This window comes from Podarcis liolepis (genome assembly GCF_965112155.1).
Source record: "Podarcis liolepis genome assembly, chromosome: 14".
Taxonomy (NCBI): Eukaryota; Metazoa; Chordata; class Lepidosauria; order Squamata; family Lacertidae; genus Podarcis; species Podarcis liolepis.
Window position 1 is genome coordinate 36473227 of NC_139569.1, and position 24690 is coordinate 36497916.

The 24690-nt window shown below is 44.2% G+C and overlaps 1 long non-coding RNA gene across 2 annotated transcripts in view; it reads left to right on the forward strand.

Moving 5' to 3' along the window:
* LOC310693410 overlaps positions 1–24690 on the forward strand; it is a 93429-nt gene that overhangs the window by 16551 nt on the left and 52188 nt on the right. The window contains exon 3 of one of the 2 annotated variants that reach the window (XR_014519140.1): positions 23259–23343. This is a non-coding gene — a long non-coding RNA (uncharacterized lncRNA). The remainder of the gene's footprint in view (positions 1–23258; positions 23344–24690) is intronic. The other variant, XR_014519141.1, reaches the window with a different exon arrangement.

Here is a 24690-nt window from a genome sequence, read left to right on the forward strand (position 1 = left end):
ATTTGTGGGGCCTGCCTGGGGTTTTTACATGAGTAGAATGTGTGCTTTTATTTAAATTGCATCTCTGGGTTATTTGTGCGGCATAGGAATTTGTTCATTCCCCCCCCCCCAAAAAATATATAGTCCAGCCCCCCACAAGATCTGAGGGACGGTGGACCGGCCCCCTGCTGAAAAAGTTTGCTGACCCCTGGATTAGGAGATGACTGGAACATGTAATAAGGCAGCTGTCACTAAGTGGTAGAGCCTGGAAAAGATGCCTTATGAGGAACGGCTTATGAGAAAAGGCCTGGAAACGATGCCTTATGAGGAACGGCTAAGGGAGCTGGGCATGTTTAGCCTGGAGAAGAGGAGGTTAAGGGGTGATATGATAGCCATGTTCAAATATATAAAAGGATGTCACATAGAGGAGGGAGAAAGGTTGTTTTCTGCTGCTCCAGACAAGCGTACACGGAGCAATGGAGCCAAACTACAAGAAAGAAGATTCCACCTAAACATTAGGAAGAACTTCCTGACAGTAAGAGCTGTTCGACAGTGGAATTGGCTGCCAAGGAGTGTGGTGGAGTCTCCTTCTTTGGAGGTCTTTAAGCAGAGGCTTGACAACCATATGTCAGGAGTGCTCTGATGGTGTTTCCTGCTTGGCAGGGGGTTGGACTCGATGGCCCTTGTGGTCTATTCCAACTCTATGATTCTATGATTCTATGATTCTATTCTACATCTCCTTTGCATGCAGAAGATCTCAGGTTCAATCCCTTGCATCTCTAGGTGGGGCTTGGAATGTCCCCTGTCTGAAACCCTGGAGAGCTGCAATAAAGAGGTAGATGGGCCAACGGCCTGATTAGAAAACAGCTTTCTTTGTAATGCTTTCCAATGGGTCTGGTTGACATTCAACTGCTAGCCACCCAGAGCCAAGCATTCAACTTACCTGTGTGAGTTAGTCCTTTGTGGATAAAGTTGATACTGAAGAAGGGAGATGTGGCCTATGTTTGGCAGATGCTCAAAATCCATCTGCTTGGTTTCAAATATTTGTTCTTGATGTGGGACAACCTGAGGCCAAAATCTTTGCATACTCTGAAGAACATCTAGGGAAGGACTGTAGATCAGTGGTGGAGCATCTGCTGTGTCTGCAGGACACCCCAGATTTGATCCTTGGCATCTCCAAATGGGACTGGGAATGTCGGCTGTCTGAAATCCAGGAGGGCCTTTGCTCTGTCAGTGTAGATAGTATAGAAAGACAGTATTGACCAATGGCCCAACCTGATGTTTAAGGCAGTCTCCTATTTACCTTGCAAGTTGTTTTGCAGGTGAAAAGTCACACCAAGCTAAGTGGCCAGTATCCAAATAAAGGCCTTTTGTTCATTTTTAGAGCACATCCATTTATATGATGCTTTTGTATTTGGACCCCACCTTTTTTTCTATGATGGAACTCAAGCTGGTATGAATGGGGCTCCTGGGCAGTCTCTCCTCCAAATACAGCCCAGACCCAGACCTGCTTAGCTTTCAGCAATGTTATTGCCTCTTAAGACCATGTACTGGGACTTACCTGTCTTTCAAAGAGGTAAGGAGAAGACTAAGGCAATTCACAACTGAAAGAGGGGAATAAGAAGAGCAAATGGTTTCATTTAGCTCTTTAACCAACATGTTCCCAAAAGAGAAAGATGGAAGAAGCCAAAGGAGCGGGGAGTGGTCTTGCATTCGAATCCTGCTTATGGGTTTCTCACAGGAAGGAGTGCTTTACCCAGTACCAACCAACCTAGGCTTTTAATATCCTCAGAGGAGGCCCGGCTAGTAGTGCCCCTAGTGAGTATGGCCTGGAGGACCACTATATGAAGTAGAGCCTTTTTAGTGGTGGCACCGCAGTTCTGGAACACCTTCCTTGTTTAATCAGGCTGTCCCACAGATTATTTTAGGTTAGGTAACACCTTAAGGCCTAATATGTTCCATCAGGCCTTTGGGACATAACGGGAGTAGAATTGTTAGCTACTCTGGGATTTTATGAGTGCAAAGGTGGGGCATAAGAAATAAGATAATAATCATCTTAATTGCCCACCAAGAGCACGTTCCACAATCTGGTGCAGCAATAAAACTGCTAGTGTGTTTGGAAAGCTAAGCAGGGTCTGGTATGGTTTCAAATTGGTTGGGGTACTGCGTGTTGAGATTACTGCATTGCAGAGGGTTGGACTAGATGACCCTTGGGGTCCCTTCCAACTCTACAGTTCTGTGATATACTAGGATATAAATTAATTTTATCCCCTTGAGTCCATGAAGTCATGGCTGCAATCTTAGGCATCCTTACTTGGGAATAAGTCTAATTTTTAACCTAGTGGGATGCACTTCTGAATATACATGCACAGAAATGCTTTGCAAATCTGCTTAAATAATTTGTCTGCCTGGGGTTGAGGATCAGGCCATAGGTTTGCAGCTGGCTATAGACAAGTGAGTGTAAGGAGCCAGCCACAAAAATAACATGCAAAATGTGTGGGAAGGTGGAGCTTCGGGTCTGGAGGCTGAATATGGCCCTTCAGATCTCTCCATCTGGCCCTTGGGACTCTCTCCGGGGCGCCCCCCTCCCCATTCACACCCTCTTTGGGCCTACTGCATATTCTTCTTGAGTGCTTTTGCAAGGCTGGAATGAACTGCTTCTCTAGATGGAAATAATAATAATAATAATAATAATAATAATAATAATAATAATACCCGCCCATCTGGCTGGGTTTCCAGAGTAAGATGTGTTTAGAAACTGGACAAAGGCAAAATTTACAGTCATTGCTCTGTCCACTTTTGTTTCTGGCCCTGTGCTTCGCTGCTACGTGGCCCCTGGAATGCTGTCCTTAATGGAATGTGGCCCTCAGGATGAAAACAGTTAATAATTCCTGAATTTGAGAATGCTACTGTGTTAAATCGTAGACTCACCAACGCAAAGGAAAAACTTGTAAGGAGTTTATTTTTGTTTGTTCTAATGAGAAGTCATTGTACAATATATGTACCCCCTTTTTTTTTTAAGACTGGAAAAAATTAGCAATGGTGCTAATTCCACAGGAAGCCTCCCAGGAAAAAGGGCTCTGTGAGTTTGAATGCTTGAAAGCATAAAGGCCTGGAATTAGACTATCATTTAAGGAAGCGTTACTAATCCAAAATTACAGCAGCAATTCTGTGATTTGTCGGGGTCCCACATGCATTGCCGGGATGAAAAGGTGTGGATTTTCCAGAAATGGAGCTCAGCTGTAGCACATAGTCTTGGGAAGATGAGAATGAATTATTTCTTTCCTCACGCTGTAGGGAGATGAGAACGAAGGTGCCATTTACGCAACCAGTTTTTGTTCTTTCCAAACCATGTGGAATAGCATTCTGGACACAGCCCCGGAGTGTGATGCAAAGGCCAACGAAAAGCCATTGGGAGGGATCACTTTCTGTGTAATAATGTTATACAGTGAGGCTCTTAGTTTTTTAAAATCTGTATATAAATAATATATCCGTAGAGTCCTTGTGTACGTGTTGGACAGCACCCAGTCGACTTCCTATTCTTAAGCCCCACTAAAAAAAAATTTGGATTTGATATCCCGCTTTATCACTACCTGAAGGAGTCTCAAAGCAGCTAACATACTCCTTTCCCTTCCTTGCCCACAACAAACACTCTGTGAGGTGAGTGGGGCTGAGAGACTTCAGAGAAGTGTGACTGGCCCAAGGTCACCCAGCAGCTGCATGTGGAGGAGCGGAGATGCGAACCCGGTTCCCCAGATTACGAGTCTATCGCTCTTAACCACTATACCACACTGGCCCCACAGCGGCATGGCTTTCAGAGCTGCAACTTGAGCTGCCCTGAATATTCTTGCACTTTCAAATTACCCTACACCAGAGGTGGGGAACGTTTTCCTGGCCCCAAGGGTCTTTTTCTAGCGGTGCTAGGGGCCAGAGGCAAAAGTGGGAGGAGCTACATGTGCAATTTCCTCTTTTGTACAGTAGTCCAGTTTCTACATATACTGCTGTCTCCATTCAGACAAGCAAGAGGCATGGTCAGAGTCCAAGGACACTTTCCAGGCATTCGAAAATGGGGCCAGTGGGGAGAGTCTCAAGGGCCAGACAGAGAGGCATCTGGCCCCTGGGTCACCCGTGGCCTCGAAATGAGCATATTTGATGTGACCAAATAAAATACTTGTGTGCATGGCATCTTTCCCACTTCATAGAATTGTGGAGCTGGAAGGAAGTGCCATCTAGTCCAACCCTCTACAATACTGTACAGTGGTGCCCCGCAAGACGAATGCCTCGCAAGACGGAAAACTTGCTAGACGAAAGAGTTTTCCGTTTTGGAGGTGCTTCGCAAAACGAATTTCCTATGGGCTTGCTTCGCAAGACGACAATGTATTGCGAGTTCCTGCTGGTTTTTTCCCCTCCCCCCCCTTTCTAAGCCTCTAAGCCGCTTATCAGCTGATCCGATCAGCAGATAAGCCGCTAAAAGCCGCTAATAGCGCTAATCCGCCAATCCATCAATGGGCTTGCTTCGCAAGACGAAAAAACTGCTAGACGAAGAGAATCACAGAACGGATTCTTTTAGTCTTGTGAGGCACCACTGTACAGGAATTTCGATTGAAGCATCCCAGACAGATGGTCACCCTACCTCTGTTTAAAAGCTTCTGATGAAGAAGAGCCCACCATAGAGCAGTGGAACATTTCTTAGCTTCCTTACTTCATCTTGCCTTCCCTTTAGATTATACAACCTTTCCCTCCCACTTTTCCCTTTCTGTCTTGCCTTTTGAGGTGATTTTGTCTATAAGTGCCTGTGACATTGCTTTGCCCACGTAGCGTTGTGTCTCCGTCGACAAGACCATGTTTGTTTGTGTGTTACATTTACAGTGGTACCTCGGGTTAAGAACTTAATTCGTTCTGGAGGTCCGTTCTTAACCTGAAACTGTTCTTAACCTGAAGCACCACTTTAGCTAATGGGGCCTCCCGCTGCTGCCACGCCATGGCTGCAAGATTTCTGTTCTCATCCTGAAGCAAAGTTCTTAACCTGAGGTACTATTTCTGGGCTAGCGGAGTCTGTAACCTGAAGGGTCTGTAACCTGAGGTACCACTGTAGATCTCGCATTTCCTCCAAGGTGCTTGAGGTTCTCCTTGCACCCACAGGAACCTAGGAAGCTGCCTTGTGCCAAAAGACCATTGGTCCATCTACCTCAGTGGATGGGCAGCAGCTCTCTCGGATTATGATCTCCCCCACCTCTATCTGGAGATGCTCAGGACTGAACCTAGAACGTTCTGCATTCAAGGCGGATGTTTTGCCGCTGTGTTGAAGCACTGGAAAGGATATGAGAACAGCTGGTGTGGATGCCGAATTTCGTTGCATGTGAACTGCATGCTTATCATGGGCCACTAACAAGTGTGGCAGCTGGGCGTATTTGACTAGAGAGACGGTTTGTGTGTGTCAGGGGAGGCAGCATGCACAAACGTGATATCATCACTTGGCAGCAACTGTTATGTTAGGCTGTAGCAAAAGAGAGAAGAGAAGGCATGCCGGCCCAGTCCATCAACACAGCTAAGATCAGGAACTTTTGCCTCTCCCTTTCATTAAAAATTTTCACCACAACTTGGCTTTAGGAAAACTTTAAACTAAAAACTTGTACCTGAACCTGCTCATTTTTCTCCCTCCCAAACCATTTTCCTTTTCTGTTGTGGCCTTGTACCTGGGTTTCTTATTTCTCCCTCCCTCCCAAACCATTTTATCTTTTGTCTCATGAACTCTTACTTGAAGACCTGCAGCAAAATGTTTAAATTTCCCCCACTGAATAATATTGTGTTAGAGGCGATACAATTTGAAAACACAGTTGCGGGTGTTAGATCTGCACATGCAGAGCATCACTTGGTGGTACATGTAGTTGCGAGCTTTTGACTTGTTGGCAAGGGACCACATTTTAATCTGTGGGGTTGTAAAATCAGGCCACATTTGGTTCTTCACATTTGGTTCTGTGGTGTTACTTGATGGGAAGAAAAGAAAAACATGAATGGTGCTTTTCTTTCTAACAGTAATTTAGTAATTACTGTAACAGTAATTTCTTTTGTTTTTTCAGTGTGTCAAAAGTGCCTGTTTGAGGTTTGCAAATTTAACCAAGGTCAAATTTATTTGGTTGTAGCCAGCTGAATGGCAGATGTCTGGTCAACTCCAATGAAATTTATATAGCACTTACCAAGTGTTCAAAGCGCCTCACCTGAGCTTCATAATATTTGCAACACCTCTGCAAAGTTGATCAGATCAGCTGGTTTTTAGCTCAGAGCATTCATTTACTGCTTTCTGAGCAAACAAGCTGCCAACATGATTTTTGAAGTGCATGTATGTGTGGTATATATCATTATAACACATTATGCATGCATGCATGCACAAAATATCTAAGTGCATAAATAAACATATATTTCATTAGTAAATTGTATTCAGTGCACAAAAATTGTATTATTTGTAATGTGTCAGTATTGCCACAAAAACTGCCCTCACTGCAGTAGAGGGGTGAGGCTATGAAAAAGGAACTTTTAAAAAGCCAATCTTGTACATTTTGTAGCAGAGGTGAGACTAAAAAACTGTGGATTTTCTGGTGTACTGTTCATCTCATAGCTATTTTGTAGTATGTTAGGAGAAATTCACACACCAAATGCAAATGATTTTTTATGAACATTCTTTTTTAAAATAATAATGGCAAATTGCTGCAAAATGTGGAGAACTGAATTTAAGATTGGGAAAAATATAAAGAAATTGAGAAAATAAAAATGGACAGATATTTCCAACCATAAGTGGGGCTTGAGTTGATTGTTTTCTCTCTGCCTACCCTACCTCAGAGGGTTGTTATGGAGGTGAAATAGAGAAGGACTATATATTTGCTCTTTAAGCAAAGGTGAAATAAGAAGGTTGTGTTGTTACACTACACTCATTTTTTTAAAAAAAATCAGTTGGCTGTAGGGATGGACAAATCTGTCAGTTATGTGAGTTTCTCATTTTTCCAGTCTTTAAGTCCCGTTCACTCTTATTTCCTCAGCAGTATTTTTTTTAAGTCTGCATGAAAATTTGTATGCATTCTCATGCATGTTTCTCCTAATAGACACATTTTTTTTGCATGCCATTTTGTCTTAATGTATGCATTTTTTGCAAGCCATTTATCCTACTATAATGCAGATACGTTTTCACTGTTATACACATTTTGGGGGTGCGCTATCCCTTAATATAAGCGCCTTAATGCATTTTTCTGGTTAGAGAAGCACATCACAATGTTCAGAGATTTGCGAATCGCTGCCCTGGACTCCATTGGGAGGAAGGGTGGGGTAAAAACTAAAGGAAGTAAAATAAAATAAGAATCTGAACGATAGTTCTGGTTCAGTTTATTGCATGTTGGTCCACGATGTGTTAACTAGGTAGGTTTGTGTTAAAATGTGAAATGGATGAATTTGTCCCCCACCCCCCCAAATCCTTAATTGGCATTTCTACTTTGAACATGACTTTCTCTCCCCCCCTTCATTGTGATCAAACTGAATTACACGTCCGTGTTTCTCTCTGTGTGCCTGTAGAATGTATTGCACCCCCCCCCCCAGAAGGGGAAAACCCCGCCGACCCTGACAAATTTGCGTGTCAGTTGATCTCACCTGATCTTCAATGGCTTCCTTTCTCTTCAGCAGAAATCACAATTGTTATAGTTGATGGCTATATTGATTGCCTTGCTTTTGGCTTAGTTAGGGGCAAGTGAGCCTCGACAGCTCGGAGAACAGGAGGGGGAGAGGGGAGAGATTTTCGACAAAGTCTTGGTCAGTTGGTCTCTTAGAAACAGGAGCCGCTGTTCCTATAGAAGAGAGATGTTCCATTCACCTTGGCCCTGCCTTAAGCACCACTCTTAAGTGGGCCTTGCACATTCACATCCAGGCTCCTTGAAACCATTGAGACTGCAGCCATTTGAAAAGAAGGCCTAGCCTTCAATGGTAGGACCTTGGGCCATTCTAATTGGTTTTGGTTCAAGGGGCTACTGGATTTGTGAAAAGCCCATGGGCAGCTTTCCCACGCCATTCTCCAAGCAAGTGGAGGATGGAGGAGGGTGCTAACAAGGCTTGCAGGGGATGGTGGCAGCTTAGAGATGGAGAATGGAAAGGCAGGAGCGCCATATAGGGTGAATTGAAGCCTCTCTTTTTTTTTGCTGGCAAAGCAATTTATTCACTCATCTAGGGATGCGGGTGGCGCTGTGGGTTAAACCACAGAGCCTAGGGCTTGCTGATCAGAAGGTCGGCGGTTTAAATCCCCGCGACGGGGTGAGCTCCCGTTGCTCGGTCCCTGCTCCTGCCAACCTAGCAGTTCGAAAGCACATCAAAGTGCAAGTAGATAAATAGGTACCGCTCTGGCGGGAAGGTAAACGGCATTTCCATGTGCTGCTCTGGTTTGCCAGAAGCAGCTTAGTCATGCTGGCCACATGACCCAGAAGCTGTACGCCGGCTCCCTCGGCCAATAAAGCGAGATGAGTGCCGCAACCCCAGAGTTGGCCACGACTGGACCTAATGGTCAGGGGTCCCTTTACCTTTACCTTATTAAATGTCTATCCTGTCCTTCTTCCAAGGAGATGGATGCAACATACGTGGTTCTACCTCTTCATCCTTCCGCTTGTTCTCACACCAACCTTGTGAGGTAGGGTTTGCTAAGAGGTGGTAGCAGTGAGCTTTGTGTCCAAGGGTAGATCTGGAATCTCCAAGGCGCTAGTCCCTAATCACTAGCTACGTCGGAGGATAGCACTGCAATAAAATCCCATGGCAATTGCCTGTTCTTTGTATAATTATCCCTGATGTAATTGCTTCCTGTGTGCTCTGGTCTGCCTGTCGGTCTGCCTGCCTCTCATTATTAACATGCTGTGTATTGTGATCTCTTCTTCCTTTGAGGACCAGCTTTTACATGTATCAGAAACAAGCAGGAAAGCATTCCCCCCCCCCCGCCCCCGGACTGGACAATGTGAGTTGTTTGGGAGTGGGTGGGGGAATCACTTTTTAAAAAAATTATTCCCCACTTCAGCAAAGCATGCACGAACCAGCTAAGTCACAGGAAAAGACTAGACCTATTCTTTCTCCGTATTGTGCTTGTTTTTGATGTGTGGTGCAGTGTATGTAAGAACCCCTTTTGCTGTAGTAGAATGTTCACAGACACAGCTGCCCCCCTGCAGCCTGAAGTGGTACGGTCCAGGAAAAGCTTCACTCCTTATAAATCCATAGAATGTGTAGACTGGCTCTTATTGGCTAGCTGCTCTCATTTTGCTTTAGTTCAGGTAGTTTGTGGAGGCTGTTGGGTGGGTGGGTGAGAATAAAGCTCAGGAGCCAACACCCACCTGTGCATATGATGAACTGCCAAGTGCTGAATCTTGAGTACGGATTCTTGCAACTAGGAGCTCCACTTGCTTTAGGAAGACTTGAATTTGGATGCTTGCTTGCCACAAGCGCAATTTGCTGTGCCTTTTTCTTTTCTTTTTAATAAGCAGCACTCTGGAGCTTGTGCGTGGCCTTGTGTTTCCTGGTTGTGAACCGACCCCTTAGTTAGCTGTGTAATAATAATAATAATAATAATAATAATAATAATAATAATAATACAGTGGTACCTCGGGTTAAGAACTTAATTCGTTCTGGAGGTCCGTTCTTAACCTGAAACTGTTCTTAACCTGAGGTACCACTTTAGCTAATGGGGCCTCCCGCTGCCACCACACGATTTCTGTTCTCATCCTGAGGTAAAGTTCTTAACCCGAGGTACTATTTCTGGGTTAGCGGAGTCTGTAACCTGAAGCGTATGTAACCTGAGGTACCACTGTAATGGCACTTAGCATTTTAGATGAAGATTTAGAATCTTAAGCCTCATATAAATGTTAAGTACCATTATTATTACTGTGCTAGCTAAGGGGTCTGTTCACATGCGTGTTTTAATTTGTCCAAGGTACTTCACTTACATTATCTGGGTAATCCTTAGAATAGCTCTGTATGATGGGTCACTCTTGTTAGGAAAATAGGGAGTAGCCTTATACTGAGTTAGGCCATTGGTCCAACTACTCAATGTTCATCTAACTTAAGCGGCAGTGGCTCTGCAAGGTTTCAGGCAGGGAGCCTTCCTCAGTCTCACCGGGAGATGCCTTCTGCATGCAGAGCAGTTGCTCAGCCACTGAGCTGTAAACCTCCACTTCTTCCCATTTTAATTTGTTCAATGAGGAGACTGAGAATGAAATTTGCTAGCTTGTGAGTTGGTGGCAGAAACCTCCTTGGTTCACAACTCAGCCTCACTATAGAGATGTAGTTCACCTGGGCAAAACCAGTGTTTCCGCTCTAGAAAAAGGTTTGAACCCAAGATGTTTTCATTCCAGGTGTCCACCAAATCATGCCTCTCTCCAGTACCCATTCTGCTGCTGCTGCTACTATTATTATTAAATTTCTATACTGCATAATATATGAAAATATCTCCAAGTGGTATACAAAAAACTGAAGCAACAGTAGACAACTTAAACAAAATATTGCAAAAACAAATACCTATAAAAATGTTACCTTAATACACAGTTACTAATATATATATATAAATAAATATTGATTCCTTTTGACACACCCTTCCTCTCAGCCTCTGGGCTCTCTCTCCAGGCCCAAACAAACTCAGCTTACCCACAAAAGTCTCACAATGTGAACAGTCCCTGGAAACAGTGGACATCACCCTAGCCTGTTACTCTAGACCAGCTTTTTATGGTTTCTCTCCTGTATGAATTTTTAAAATGTGAGATTCCAGTCACCTTGAAATGTAAATCTGGCAACCCCTAATGCAGGGCATCTTTGATGTAGGTGGTACCAGAGCTCTTTTTCAGCTGGAACTCGCCGGACCTCAGTTCCGGCACCTCTCAGGCGGGTGCCATTGCCTTTTTAAGAGTATGAAGAGTTCATGGTGAGTTCCAGCACCTATTTTTCTAGGGGGGAAAAAAAGAACTGGGCAGTACCATCTTTTGGAAGTGGGTGAAATAGGCCTTTGCTCATTTTGTGCCCACATGAAGTGTTCATGTTGATGCACTCTGGTGACATGATAAGGAAAATATGCAACTAGTTTGTTATGACTTGATTCATTTTTTCACTTTACTTCTGAGGGGAAATAGCAATAAACTTTATTGAGCCACAGTGATGGTACGTGGATATTGATGGGTTGTATCAAGCTAAGTTCTACTTGTAGCAGACCCGTTGAAATTAAGGGAACTAGAATAGGGCCCTGCGGGACTTGATATCTTTCCGCAGGGCTTGCAAGACAGAGCTGTTCCACCAGGCCTTTGGCCAAGGCACAGTCTGACCTCCTCCTTTGGTGATCCTCATAGAACTCTGGCCCAGTGGTTGCCATTCATTTGATTTTGAATTGATTTTAGAATACTGTGTTACTTTTATTGTTGTTAGCCACTCAGAGCCCGGCTTTACTGGGGAGGGCAGGATATAAATAAAATTTTATTATTTATTATTATTATGTCCACTAATGGACCAGCTATGAGTAGGACCAGTATTGAATACAACTCTCCAGCATGAAAGTTCTCTTCTTCCTGTTGATGATGCTTTTAAAGGGTTGGTGTACTATCTAGTTTTTCTTGTCTGTATTAAGAACTAACCCCCTGATTAAAGCTTTGCAAAAAGCCCAGGGATCCATTCTTGCACGTGTATGCCTTCATAGGACTCTGCAGAGGGCAATTGGCAGCTTTTGTCATGAATTTCCATTCTGATGCGTGTGTCTCATTGCAAGGTGCAGCCTCTGCCTTGGGATTAGTGTGGTTACTCTCCTCTGTGGAATTTCCTCAAGTGAAACTGAGAAAGAAGTCCCATAGCTCACTGGCAGAGCACATGCTGTGTCTTCATGTGAGAAAAGTCCTGGGTTCAGTCCCTAGAATTATAAGTTGAAAGAATCTCTGGTGACAGAACCTTGGATCGCTGCTTCCAAGATACACAGTGTTGGGCTATGTGAAATAGTAAGTTTATATCTCACATCCAGAAAGACAGTCCCCCTTCAGAAATGTATCTTCACTGGGCCATTTAGACTTTTGTAACTGGGGAATTGATTGAAAACCGGACAGGAAAAGGAGGATGGCTTATTGCATACAATAAAGACAGATGAAAGATTCACACCCTGTGCTAAACTGACTGATGGTCTGGCTTGCTATGAAGCTTCATGTATTGTTCACGAAAGGTAGGTTTCTTTCTTGATGTTTCCTGCAAAAGTTTGAACGCGTACAGAAGAGTACAGTGAAACATTTTAAACTTTCCTTACACAAAGGATGGTGGCTCGCAGACAGTGCAGGTGTGATTTAGCTTGTGTGGTGAGAGATTCTGGGCCCCTTTGTCTCGGAGCCGTTTCTCAGGCGAAGCTCTCTTTTGCATGATTTATTTACACCCTGCTGTTCAAACTAATTTTGTAAAGCGGCTTAGCATTACAAGAAACATGGCAACAATAATATACTGTATTAAAAATTAAATAATGCACTAAAAATACACACCGTTTTTTTAATTTCAAAAAAAGCAGCAGAGCACCGATTGTGCTGCTCAGAAAACCCTCCAGGTGTCCTTTTTATTGTGAATTCATGATGATTTGCACTCAGGCTCCTGTCAAAGTGGCCATATGCAATACTGCTTTCAAAGCAGTTTGTGCCCACAAAAGTTTTGGGGTGACGATGCTGTTTCAGTCCATATTTTGTCATTTCTTGCTGAAATCCCGTAACTTGTTTGGAGCTTTTAGTTTTGCTTGTCCTGCTTTTGTTGGGCTGTGGTCACTCTGGAGAGCAGTAGTAATGTGTTCTCAATGGGGAAGCATTGCAGAATTGCTAACAACTAATAAAGTAGAATAAATGCACCACTAATAACACACTATTGTTGTGTCAAGAACATGGTGCACTTGCGATAAATCACTAATCTAGATTGGTCTTTTGTTATCTATCTAAACACCTTCAGAAATAAAAACATATTCAAATGGCATCTAAAAATGGTAGGGAAGGGGATTGCTGGATCTTCCCAGGGAGAGATTTCCACAACTGTGGTGCCACCACTGAGAAGTTCCTATCTCAGTTGGATCTTTGCCAATTATAGGCTAAGAAGCTGGACCTCTGAAGCCAATCTTGAAGCACTGGTTTGAATGTAAAATGAGGAAGTATGCATATATATATATATATATATATATATATATATATATATGCAGGTTTTGGTGTCTTCGGGTGTCTTCCCGTGTAAGAGTTGGGGTGTCTAGGCGACGTTTCGACGAGGTCTCACTCGTCATCTTCAGGCTGGTGCTTGAGACCTCGTCGAAACGTCGCCTAGACACCCCAACTCTTACACGGGAAGACACCCGAAGACACCAAAACCTGCATTCCTGTACCCGTGAAAATCTACGAAAGCAAATATATATATATATATATATATATTGCTGCACAGACACTTTAAATTAATATGTTGTCATGAATGCTCAAAATTGGCGAATACCAACGTTTTCAGATTAATTTTGCAAAACTCAGATATACGTAACTGAATGTTAAAAGGCACCTACAGTCAATGTGATTGCAGCATATTAGTGTTGACTTGTGTATATGTGACAATCAGGGTTATACATCTTACTTCTGGGCATTCTCAGAATTTACCTGTGATTATCAACATTTGCAGGGGAATGTGAATAGGCACCAAGTTGTGAAATGCACGGTGTGTATATGGTTATATATTTATATAAAACCAGGGCTGCAAGTTTGGGCTGCTTAATCAATGTGATTAATCAGCCAATGCTGTAATTACAGTTCAAAGTTTCTACTTCTCACTCGTCGAGGCTGACGTGAAAGCACGGGCTCTGTGGCTCAGGTTTCTTGAAAGCCAGCCACTGGTGAGTCTGCCCACGCTTTGACCGCCTGCTCCTTAGACCAGATTTGATGAAATAGATGCTTCACATTTCCCCTTCCATTTTACGTCCAAACCTGGCAGATAGTTTTCCTGTGAAGGTAAAACACCCGTGTTTTCTTCTGACAATAGGCTTTGTGGCAACACTGCAATAGGGAATGCTTTGAATTCTAAAATTCAATGAAAAATAAAATATCAAATGTAAGCAATGGCCATCACTTCTTAAAAAAAGAAAGAAGCATTGGCGGTTTTGTATCGTTCTGGAGGTCTGTTCTTAACCTGAAACTGTTCTTAAGCTGAAGCACCGCTTTAGCTAATGGAGCCTCCTGCTGGTGCACCTCTAGAGCACGATTTCTGTTCTCATCCTGAAGCAAAGTTCTTAATATGAAGCACTATTTCTGGGTTAGCGGAGTTTGTAACCTGAAGCGTATGTAACCTGAGGTACCACTGTACCCTCATTTTCAAAAGCAGATTGCTGTGTGAGCTCAAAGTTCTCTTTCTCTTCCCCTGCCCCAATTGGGTACACAAAACTGGTTGTGCGATTTGTTAAATTGCAGCTAGCGACTGCAGATGCTTAACTGTCATCCACACTTCAATGCAGGGATGGGGAACCAGTGGCCCTCAAGATATTGCTGGACTCCCATTGTCCCTGACAACTCCCATTGTCCCTGATGCTTGGCCGTGTTGGAAAGGCATGGAAGTTGAAGGAAAGGGGAAGAATAAGCAGTGGATACAAGATGCTGAAGGAAGGGCAAGGCTGAGTTCAGGGGATTTTGGGATCAGTGGCAGAGAGTCTGCTTTGAATGCAAAAGGTATTCAGTTCAATCCTCTTGAGGAAGGACTGAGAGAGACCCCTATATAAAATCCTTCGAAACTGCTGACTGCCAGTGTAGAAAATACTGAGCTAGGAGGACCAATGGACTGAGTTGATGTAAGGCTCTGTTCCTCTGACGCTCAAGGATTTTGATCTCTGAAAAGTCCTTTGGGAGCTGACCTGATCCAGGGTTCCTGGATTTGTATGAAGTATGGAATGGAATTATCCTTTGGACTTTTGTGACACAGTTCTTGGCTGGGAACATTCCAAAATGGTTTGCAAAGATTTATTTTAGGATGTTTTTAGAAATGCTTACTTTGCGATAAAATTCCTATTTGAACACTTGTTTTTAAACACATGTGAATACTGTTTTTTTGTGGCAATAGGGGGAAGGATTGCAGACTTTATGCTGAAATGGGACAGGAGGGCATTTGGAATATAGATGTTTGAAACTGACATGGATTGGGAATAGAGTGGCCTATCAATTCCTATTGTAGGCTAGTATCTAAAGATTGCCGCATCTCACCCCCCAAGGGTCCTATTGTGCTTTTAAGAATTGCGGCTTCCACTGTTGCTGCAGCATTGTACTGTAGTTTGTCCATCTTAAAGAAGGAATAAGGGCAGTGGGGATAGGATGCCGTGTGTCACAAAACTTAATTCCTTTGCTTTAGGCTTCTAATGTGAATAGAAATGCATATGACTTAGATACCTCACATCCAAATGAATGTACATTGCATTTAGTTTAGAGGTGTACAGAAATGGTGTTGGTCCGGCATAGGCAAACTCATCCCTCCAGATGTTTTGGGACTACAACTCCCATCATCCCTAGCAAACAGGACACTAGCGGTCAGGGATGATGGGAGTTGTAGTCCCAAAACATCTGGAAGGCTGAGTTTGCCTATGTCTGGTGTTGGTGATAGGTATTGCTGGGCACCAGCCAAGGCTCATGGCTTTGAAAGGGGCCAGTGCTGATCTCTAGAACCCCTTACTCTGTTGTTTTTCCACTTGCTATTGCCCCCTGCTCTGGGGGGTTCAAGGAACCGTAGCCAGCAGCCACTGCTTGCTTACTCACCTGCCCTTTCTCTGGGAGCACTGGTGGGGATTAGGCAGCAACAGCAGAAGGGAGAAGAGTGGGTCATATTAAGGACATCCTGTCCAAAGTCTCTCCTCTCCCCAGCTTGGAACACCACAGGCACGAACCTCACTGGTGTTAGAATTCAGCCAGGCACCAGGCGTGTTTTGTGACTGGAGCAGGTCCAGTTGAGACCACTTGGAAATCTATGGTTGCCAGTTTGGTGACTGGAGAAAGCAAAATGTCACTTAGAGGAGGACTTGAAATATTTTCCTCGAAGCTCTCGTTTGTTTTATTCTGGAATGCTTTATTTGAAGTTTTAATGTGTTGTAAACCACTTTGAGCTTTGCTCTTTAAAATATAAAGCGGCATAGCGATGAAATCATCCTCATCATCATCTCCATTGCAAACAACAGACAACAATAACCTAGGTTTAATGTGCCATTGGCGATTAGATTATATATCTGAGTTTTTAACAATGACCTCACCACCTTGAAAATTCCTAATCCAAGATACACTCACTAGACAATTACTCATCTCTTAGTTAATGGAGGAAAAACTCAGTGGGTCTTTTAAAACTTCTTGGTCAATAGATGAGCAAGCTGGCAAAAATGCCAGGAAGTTTCTGACTTGTGATGCTGAAATATCATCATTGACCTGACCAAAGAGCTCTGATATTTTTCTTCTTCTTAGAGCTCAGCTCTGTTTCTCCTTTCAGGGAAAGTTTGGCTGCAGATGGCTTACCCAGTGCAGATTCTTGTGATTGGGGCATACGGTAATATAGGTGTAAAAGTCCTGTATAAAGATGGTGCAGACACCTGAATTTGTATGCCATTTTGAAGGGCCCAGTGCATTAGTATAGGGGTCCCCAACCTATGTGGGACCAGGGACATATTTGGGGGAATATAAGAAACCATAAACTACTCATTCCAAGAAGAAAACCTAGTGAGGCTGAGAAGTTGCTTCCATTCCAAACCATTTTCACCCCCACCAAAAAAACCAAGTAAAATGTGGATGAGAAAGGAGCAGGCAATCCCCCCCCTCCAATAGCTCCTCAGATGACCAGAAAACCAATTTTTGAAAATTGAGATGGGGAAGGAAGCATGGTGAACCCCATGAGGGATATCTGAGAGTGCTGTGTTGCCCATGGACACCATATTGGGGGTCCCCAGCACTAGGCTATAGTTGCTACTGTGGCACCTTTCCTTGATGTACGTTCATGCTTTTATTAATGGGGTTGTTTTTGCATATGGTGACAAGAAAACCCCGTTGTAGGCTAAAAAATGATCCCTTTTTAAACTGCTGTTCTATATTTCTCTCCCCCTCCCCATTCCCCACCCAGATAGTTGTCAAAGATTTGTTTTTGCTTTCAAAAGCTCTTTGCATCTCTGGCTAAGAGATGTTGAAAGGTGTGTTTTGATGCATGCCTACAGATGAAAGATACGCACCATTTTTTGGTAGCAAACTGGACCTTGTGTCTATTTGAATACATATTCAGATCCTTCCCCCCACCCTTTTCTTAGTTATTTATAATGTACTGACATCAATGGATTTTTATTGGCACACGAGTACTTCAGTTGTTGCCGCTGCAAAAATCCAGCTTTTTGAAGTGGGGGAGAAAATGACTTGAGCCTTCTGTGTTTATGATGACTTGGTAAATCGGGGGTGGGGGTGGGGAGCCCTGGAGATGTTGCTGGATTCTCCACCCCTCTTGTAAATCATTTTTATCCTGATATCCTGCTCATCCCTCAACAGTCTCCAGTAGGATTCTAAATGAATTAAATAGGTTTTTTTTTAATTGATCAACTGTTATTTAGCTGATTAAAAAAAATTCTATATGTACCTTTTTTGATATATTGACAGCTGGGGTAACGTAATAATTTAACAAACAATGCCTGCCTCTTCATGTAGTAGCTATTATTTTCTTTTTATTTCCCCGCATGGTAACACAGCTGACCCCAAAACAGCCCTAAAACGTAAACAAGCATGCCCCCATCTTAGTCTCACTGAACAAAAGGTCCCTTGACTGACAAATCGACTTAGGTTTAAGTTGATTGACCTACCAAGTTAAAAGTTTGCCAACCTGATTTCCAGATAGGGAGTAAATAAGACCCTTGTGAATCCAAATTTCACATGACCTTTGTGGTGTGGGTATTTCAGAGCCAAAAGGAGGCTATCCTCCATATATGGGCACACACCCTTGTTGATATTATCTATGCATGAACATAGAGGTGCACTCAATGGCACACACCTGCTCAGAAATCAGTTCAATAATTAGGCTGCGCAAGAGGGGCACGCCTTTGTCTGTGATGCTCTGTCTGTGATGCAGGCAATAAACGTCTGTTCTCACCCTGCATTCTGTTAATGAGATAGAGACAGGTAAGCATCACACATCTCAACTTCCTTGCCTTCAGCTACATCAATGAAACAGTGACAAGCTATTAATGGGAGGTGATGGGCCGAGTGCTAATTAGTGCTTCTCCTTCTCTCTTTCCCCTCCACCCAACTTTTAGTAACCCTGTGCACCGAGATCTTTCTCACAGTCTCTCCCTTAAGCTTGCTGTCCTTTGTTTTCAAGTAGTTCATATAAAACAGATGAGCAGAGGGATTTTTTGGGGGCATGGGTGGGTGTGTCTGAACGGTATATCGCCGTGCAAACCTACATGTGCTTATTCAGAGGTAAATCCCAATGAGTTCAATAGGACTGAAAGCCCAGTTAAGTGCGTATAGCAACTGTCAACATCCAGGTGCTCTCCAGATGTTGGACTACATTTCCCATCATCCTTGACCTTTGACCCTGCTGATTCGGGCTGTAGTCCAAAACAGCCGGAGGGCATCAGGTTGGAAGAAGACCAGTAATGCAAAACAAGGAGCCATCTTATACCAGGTCAGCCTAGTTGTCTATCTAGGTCTAGTCGTTGATAGACCCTCTTCTCCATGAATTCATTCATTCTTTGTTAAAAATGCTAACTAGTGGAGGCTGCTACTTCTTTTATGGTTGTGAGTTCAATGGCTTTGTGTCCCATTCTGGGGGATGCAGTTTAAGGAGGATGCAGACAAGCTGATATGGGTTCAGAGGAGGGCAGTGAAGATGGCCAGGAGCATGGAAAAGAAGTCATGGGATGAAAGGCTGAAAAACTGAACATGATTACTCTGACGAAGGGAAGACTGGAGGGACATAAAAACATCCATCAAATCCGTGAAGGGCTGTCACATAGAATACTTGTTTTCAGCTACCCTGGTGCAGAGGAGTAGGCCAAACAAGCTTATGTTACAGAAATGTGGATTTGGGTAGGAGACATTTCTTAACTCAGGGATGGGGAACCCCAGGCCTGGGGGCCACTCTCTATCTGGCCCTTGAGACTCTCCCCAAACCATGCACCCTTTTATCTCAACGCCACTCCCCTCACCAGCTCTGCTTTGCACCCTCCTTGAGTGTTTTTGCCTGGAGGGGGCATGTCCTCGGACTCTGATAATGTTTCTTGCTTGCCTAGGTGAAGGTTAGAGTGAGTGTGTGGGCTGAGTCAATTAGCATTTGTTCCTCCACCCAGTTTTTCTCCTGGCCCCACCTACCACTGGCATGTGGTCCCTGAAAGTTTACCTGGAAGGGAATACGGCCTTTGAGCTGAAGCGCTTTCCCACCCCTGTCTTAACTGCACAAGCAGTTTGACAATGGGACCGATGACCTAGAGAGGTCATAGGGTCTCCCTCCCTGGGTGCCTTCAACCAGAATCTGGACACCCACCCATTGTGGGTGCACAAGCTCTTGACTTCCTGTATCAAGCAAGGGGTTAGTTAGATGGAATTGCATACAAGGCCCTTTCCAACTCTAGGAGTCTGCGTCTCATATGAAGGTGCACTTCCCTGCAGCAATAGTAGTGAACCACTGGTCCTCCTGCCATTCTTGGGCTCCAACTTCCATCAGCACCAGCCATCAAGATCAGGGATGATAGGATGTGTATACCAATGTCATCTGAAGGGCCACAGATTCCTTTTCACTGGTCTACACTGACTGGATTTGTCAGTCTAGGTTAACCCCCCCCCCCGGCATCAAATATTGCGTTGTCATTTATAATGGTGGTATTTAAAATTCTTAAGACACTGTGATATATCTGATAAGCGGTGGTATATTTACACACACACATTTTAATCAGAAACATGCATTTCTATAGGGCTTGTTTTACTATGAGTAGGGTTTCAAACTTGATTGTTGATGTCCATCCAGCAGTGCAGACAGAGCATTTTTAGACTCTAGGCTTGGTTATCGTTTGTTTCTTCCCCTTACACAGTAATGTGTTTTACTTGCTCACTTCAAAATGTGGCAAGCCAGCCCAGCTACTTTTGGGGGCCTTTCTGCTTATTCCACTTTTGGGGGCCACCTGCCTCCAAAGTCCTGCCCTGATGGCAGCAGTGTGCCTACCCCCTCCCAGAAATGAGGTTTGCAGGGTTCCTTGTATGAGAGGAATTAAACCAGATGAAGGCTGTGATATGGAAATGCCCCTTTATGCTGTGATGCACGTTACAGGCAGTTACAGTCGTGTTTGCTGTGAGCAGAGGGCATTTCCCTGCAGCAAGCTCATTGGCGTCGCGCGGTCAGGTGTGTGTCTTTAAACACCCATGTGCAGAGCCACAACCCTGTGGGACCTTCCGAAGTTCATGGACGTTTTAAGGATGCACACCCAACCATTCACGCTTTCGTTGCAGCAAATGCCAACGCATTCATCAGGGCAAGCACAGACGTGGATCATTGCTAGGGACTTGGGGCATCTGAAAGAGTAGCCAGCCAAGGTATTGCATAGTGACCGATTCATCTCCACGACTGAATGGCTGTTGTCTAGTTCCTCTCTTCTTCTTTGTCCATCTCTCTCTCTCTCTCTCCCCTCCCTCCCTTGGACCCCGTTTTTCGTGCTTGCTTTGGCAGAGGGGTTGCCTTGCTAGCTCTTCAAATGCAAACAGTTATTTTGTTTGTTTTTCAGACAGTTGTGGTGCTTTGTAGGCACACGGAATGGAGCGAGGCGGGTGGGCAAAGGGTGGCCGGCGGGGGGGGGGGATACGAGAGAAGGACTCATTCACATTAGCGGAGTTCTTATTAAAGCCGGGTGCGCAGTGGCCAGTTGCTCGCCACAAAACCATATGCTGCTTCCCAGACATAAATCCCATGCAGGAACAAAGCCTTCTGTACCTTGGGCCACAGTTTGCTCTCCCTCCCTCTCCACTCTCTCATGCCGGAGGTTTCCTAGTGCCAGGGAGATATGATAATTCTCATGGAGAGAGAGGGAGGGAGAGAGAGGGAGGGAGGATAAAAATGCCTTTGCTCTTTGTGTCTGTTTAATTCAATGCGAATCCCCAGCCCTGGACATCATGAATGGTGGCTTTGTATTGGCCTTTCCTAAGCCTCAACCGCCAAGTCTCCCTCCCTCCCTGGCCTCCCCCTTGTTTCCCACCATTGGATGCCGATTAACAAACTAAATTATTTTCCCTCCCTAATGATGTTTTCCCACTTTGCACATGGGGTGGATGGATCTGGTGGGGGAAGGAAAAGCTTCTTGCAAAAGGAGATGCTAACCCAGCCAGAGAAAAGGAGCTGGGAAAGGAAGGCGCAGGATTAAAGAGCTTGTGTGTGTGTGTGTGTGTGTGTGTGGTGGAAAATGTGCTTAATGGTGAGGAATTTTGTTTTGTTTTATTTTTTGCTTTTTCTAGCGTTCCTTCTAATTACATGAAGCAAAATGGGGGTACACTGGCCTGGTTCACAAGGCACCCTGAGCCGAACCTTGACTTAGCGACACCAATGCTGAGCTAAACCAAGGTCAACCTGCTGTTTCTTGAGCCAACATCAAACATTGGTTACAGCTTGTAGTAAGCAAGGGTTGCCACACTTTCAAAGAGTCAAAACAAAAGTTGTTGAGCCTTTTTGGGGACAAAGTTGTTCAGCTTTTTTGGGGGGGGATTTGCCAACAACATACGCCCAACATATTTGAAGCTTTTTTGGGGGAAAATTTGCCAACAACATACGCCCAACATTTTCAAGTGATTTTCAGAAATTCTGCCCGGACGCTGTTTCCAACAGACGATTCCCAGATATGTCTGGGGAATTCTGGGCGCGTGGCAGCCCTACAAGGAGAGAGCTTAACTGTGATTCCTGGTTTGGACTTTGGGTTGATGGGAGCACAAAGGTCTGGCGAGGAACAAAGCAGCTGCAAGTTTTTCCCTGGAAACCGACACGATATGGCTGAGCCACAGTTTAGCATGCTGTGTGAACCAGCTCACTGTTGCAATGTACTGGTGAGGAGTCCATGGCTTAAATTTTATCTCAGCCCATAAGTTGAGCTCGTTGCATGGCCTTAGGCAAGCTAACATGTTTTCAGCCTCTCCCCCCCACCCTATTTCAGGATGACACCACCCTACAGGGCTGTTGTAAAGGGTCTTTAATCTGAGCTTTACTTCGTAGTTCTGTTACTTTGGTTTATTCCATTTGTTCATTGCTTCACACAGCTTAAAAAGTGATTTATAAGGACATTATAAGGATGACGGAAGTCTTAACATATGGATTTTTTTTATGTTACCTTTTTGTATTTGATGTGATCTGTTTTGTGGTTTTTTTTGTTCTCTTTGTGGTGAAGTGACTTAATATGTAAAAGAATAAAGATTAAAATGCCCAAAAAACAAAGAGTTCTTCACGACTGAGTGGGGATTCAAACCAAGGTCTCCCAGCACTCTAAACATTGTGCCACGCTGGCATTAAGGGACATGCTAGATTGTATAATTTCACCTGTGTGGGTGATTGTATATTATTTTTTAATGTTCCCCTGTGGAAAAGAAAACCTCCCTGTATTTAATAGACTAGAATATGGTACACCGGAAAACGTGAGACTAACTGGTTACAATGTCCAAGGTAGAGTGTGTCATATTTCCACCTCTGGTCTGAAATGGCACCATTTGGAATTCTGCCACCTCATATTGTTTAATGCATAGATAAGCTCCTAGGTCCTAGCTCTACAACTGACAGTATGAAATAGTAAAAATCTGAGTGGTTTGTTGTTGTTTTTTGGGGGGGAGGTGCCATCGCAGACTGTAATACTTCAGACTGCAATGTGAATATATCCAATGCACACTGCATATTGGATAATAAAATACCATGTTAGGGAGAAGGTTGGATGGATTATGCTCACTTTCAGTAAGCACAGAGTTCTGTTTTTTGTGAGAGAGCAATCAAACGTCTGACATCTCCCATTCCATCTTGAACCCACACACCTACAGCTTAAAGTGGTGTAGTTCAGCAATGACTTTACTACTTGATTCTGTCAAATGAGTATAAACTGGAAACCAGCCTACCAAACGGAGACCTCAAATTCCTTATTTTAAGGCCTGCATAGATCATCCGAAAACTAAATTCTCTTTCGGCGTCCATTTTTCTGTGAATGACAAGCAGTAATTACTTGACATCCATCCAGACGTGTGGGAGCCTTTCTCTAATTGAGATGAATTTTTTTCTTCTTCTTCCTTAATCAGACGTGACTGAGAGTTCATGACTTGGGATGCGGTGACACAAAGAGACAAGACATCTCTCTCTCTCTCTCTCAGCTTGCAGAGGTGAGTCAATGGACTTGGACACAGAAGGCAGAGGGGCTGGGTGGGTTTTTATTTTCTAATCATGCACATTCTATGTATGGGAGCATCTACTCCAGAAAACCAGAAACAATCATATTGGTTGCTTTGGGTGCTCCTATGTAAAAGACATAAGACGAAAATATATTAGTGGGAAGAGAGTCAGCACATAGGTAAAGGGACCCCTGACCAGTAGGTCCAGTCGTGGCCAACTCTGGGGTTGCAGTGCACACCTCGCTTTATTGGCCGAGGGAGCCGGTGTACAGCTTCCGGGTCATGTGGCCAGCATGACTAAGCCGCTTCTGGTGAACCAGAGCAGCGTATGGAAACGCCGTTTACCTTCCCGCTGGAGCAGTACCTATTTATCTACTTGCAATTTACGTGCTTTCGAACTGCTAGGTTGGCAGGAGCAGGGACTGAGCAACGGTAGGTCACCCCATCGCAGGGATTCGAACCACCGACCTTCTGATCGGCAAGTCCTAGGCTCTGTGGTTTATTCCCCCAAATAATCCCGGAGCTGTAGTTTGTTAGGGATTCAGATAGTCCAATGTTATCTACCCCAGGTATGAGGAACCTTAGGCCTATGAGTCAAGCTTAGCCCTCCAGGCCTCTCTGTCTGGACTGCCATGTTCGACACCTGAGGTTTCCCATTGCTGGAGTAGATAATACTAAAGCAGTTTCACATATTCACATATCCTGGAGGTAGGGTGAGGGAGAACAGACTTATAGTATGTTCTACCACTACTGTTACTTTCTCATCTTCACTCCCTTCCCCAGGGAAACTTGGGCTGGGTCAGGATGACAAACACACTTCCTAGAACATCCATGAGTTTGGTTATTGTGGTCCTTCCCTTTCCTCCAAAAAGTTAGCTACTGCCTATCACCATATCAACAGTGCGGTAGGAATTGGTCCTGTGATCCAGCAAGATCAAGAGTGGGAGGGCAGGTATCTGAATCGCATTGAATTCAGAAAGGTAGCAAAGGTTAATTCACACCCAATTAGTGAGTTGCAAATGGCTAGGAACAAAGTACCAATTATCCTGGTAGCAGATGTGTTCATGCTTCAGCTCATAGGTGGTGGCAGACTTACAGCCTCAGGGGTGTGACCAAGTGCCTTTTTTATTCAAGGATGAGCAAAGTGTACGACCTGTTCTGGCCATGTTGGGTGTTTGAATAAGAGTGAAGGGGAACTGACCCAGAACAAAGAGTGTGTAAGGGGCAGGTCTCTGTATTTAGGCAGTAGAGAGCAGGTTTGGTGGCTGGTTTTGTGGAGGGCACCTGCTTTACATGCAAAAAATCTCAGGCTCAGTCCCTGGAATCTCCAGGGGAGGGGGCT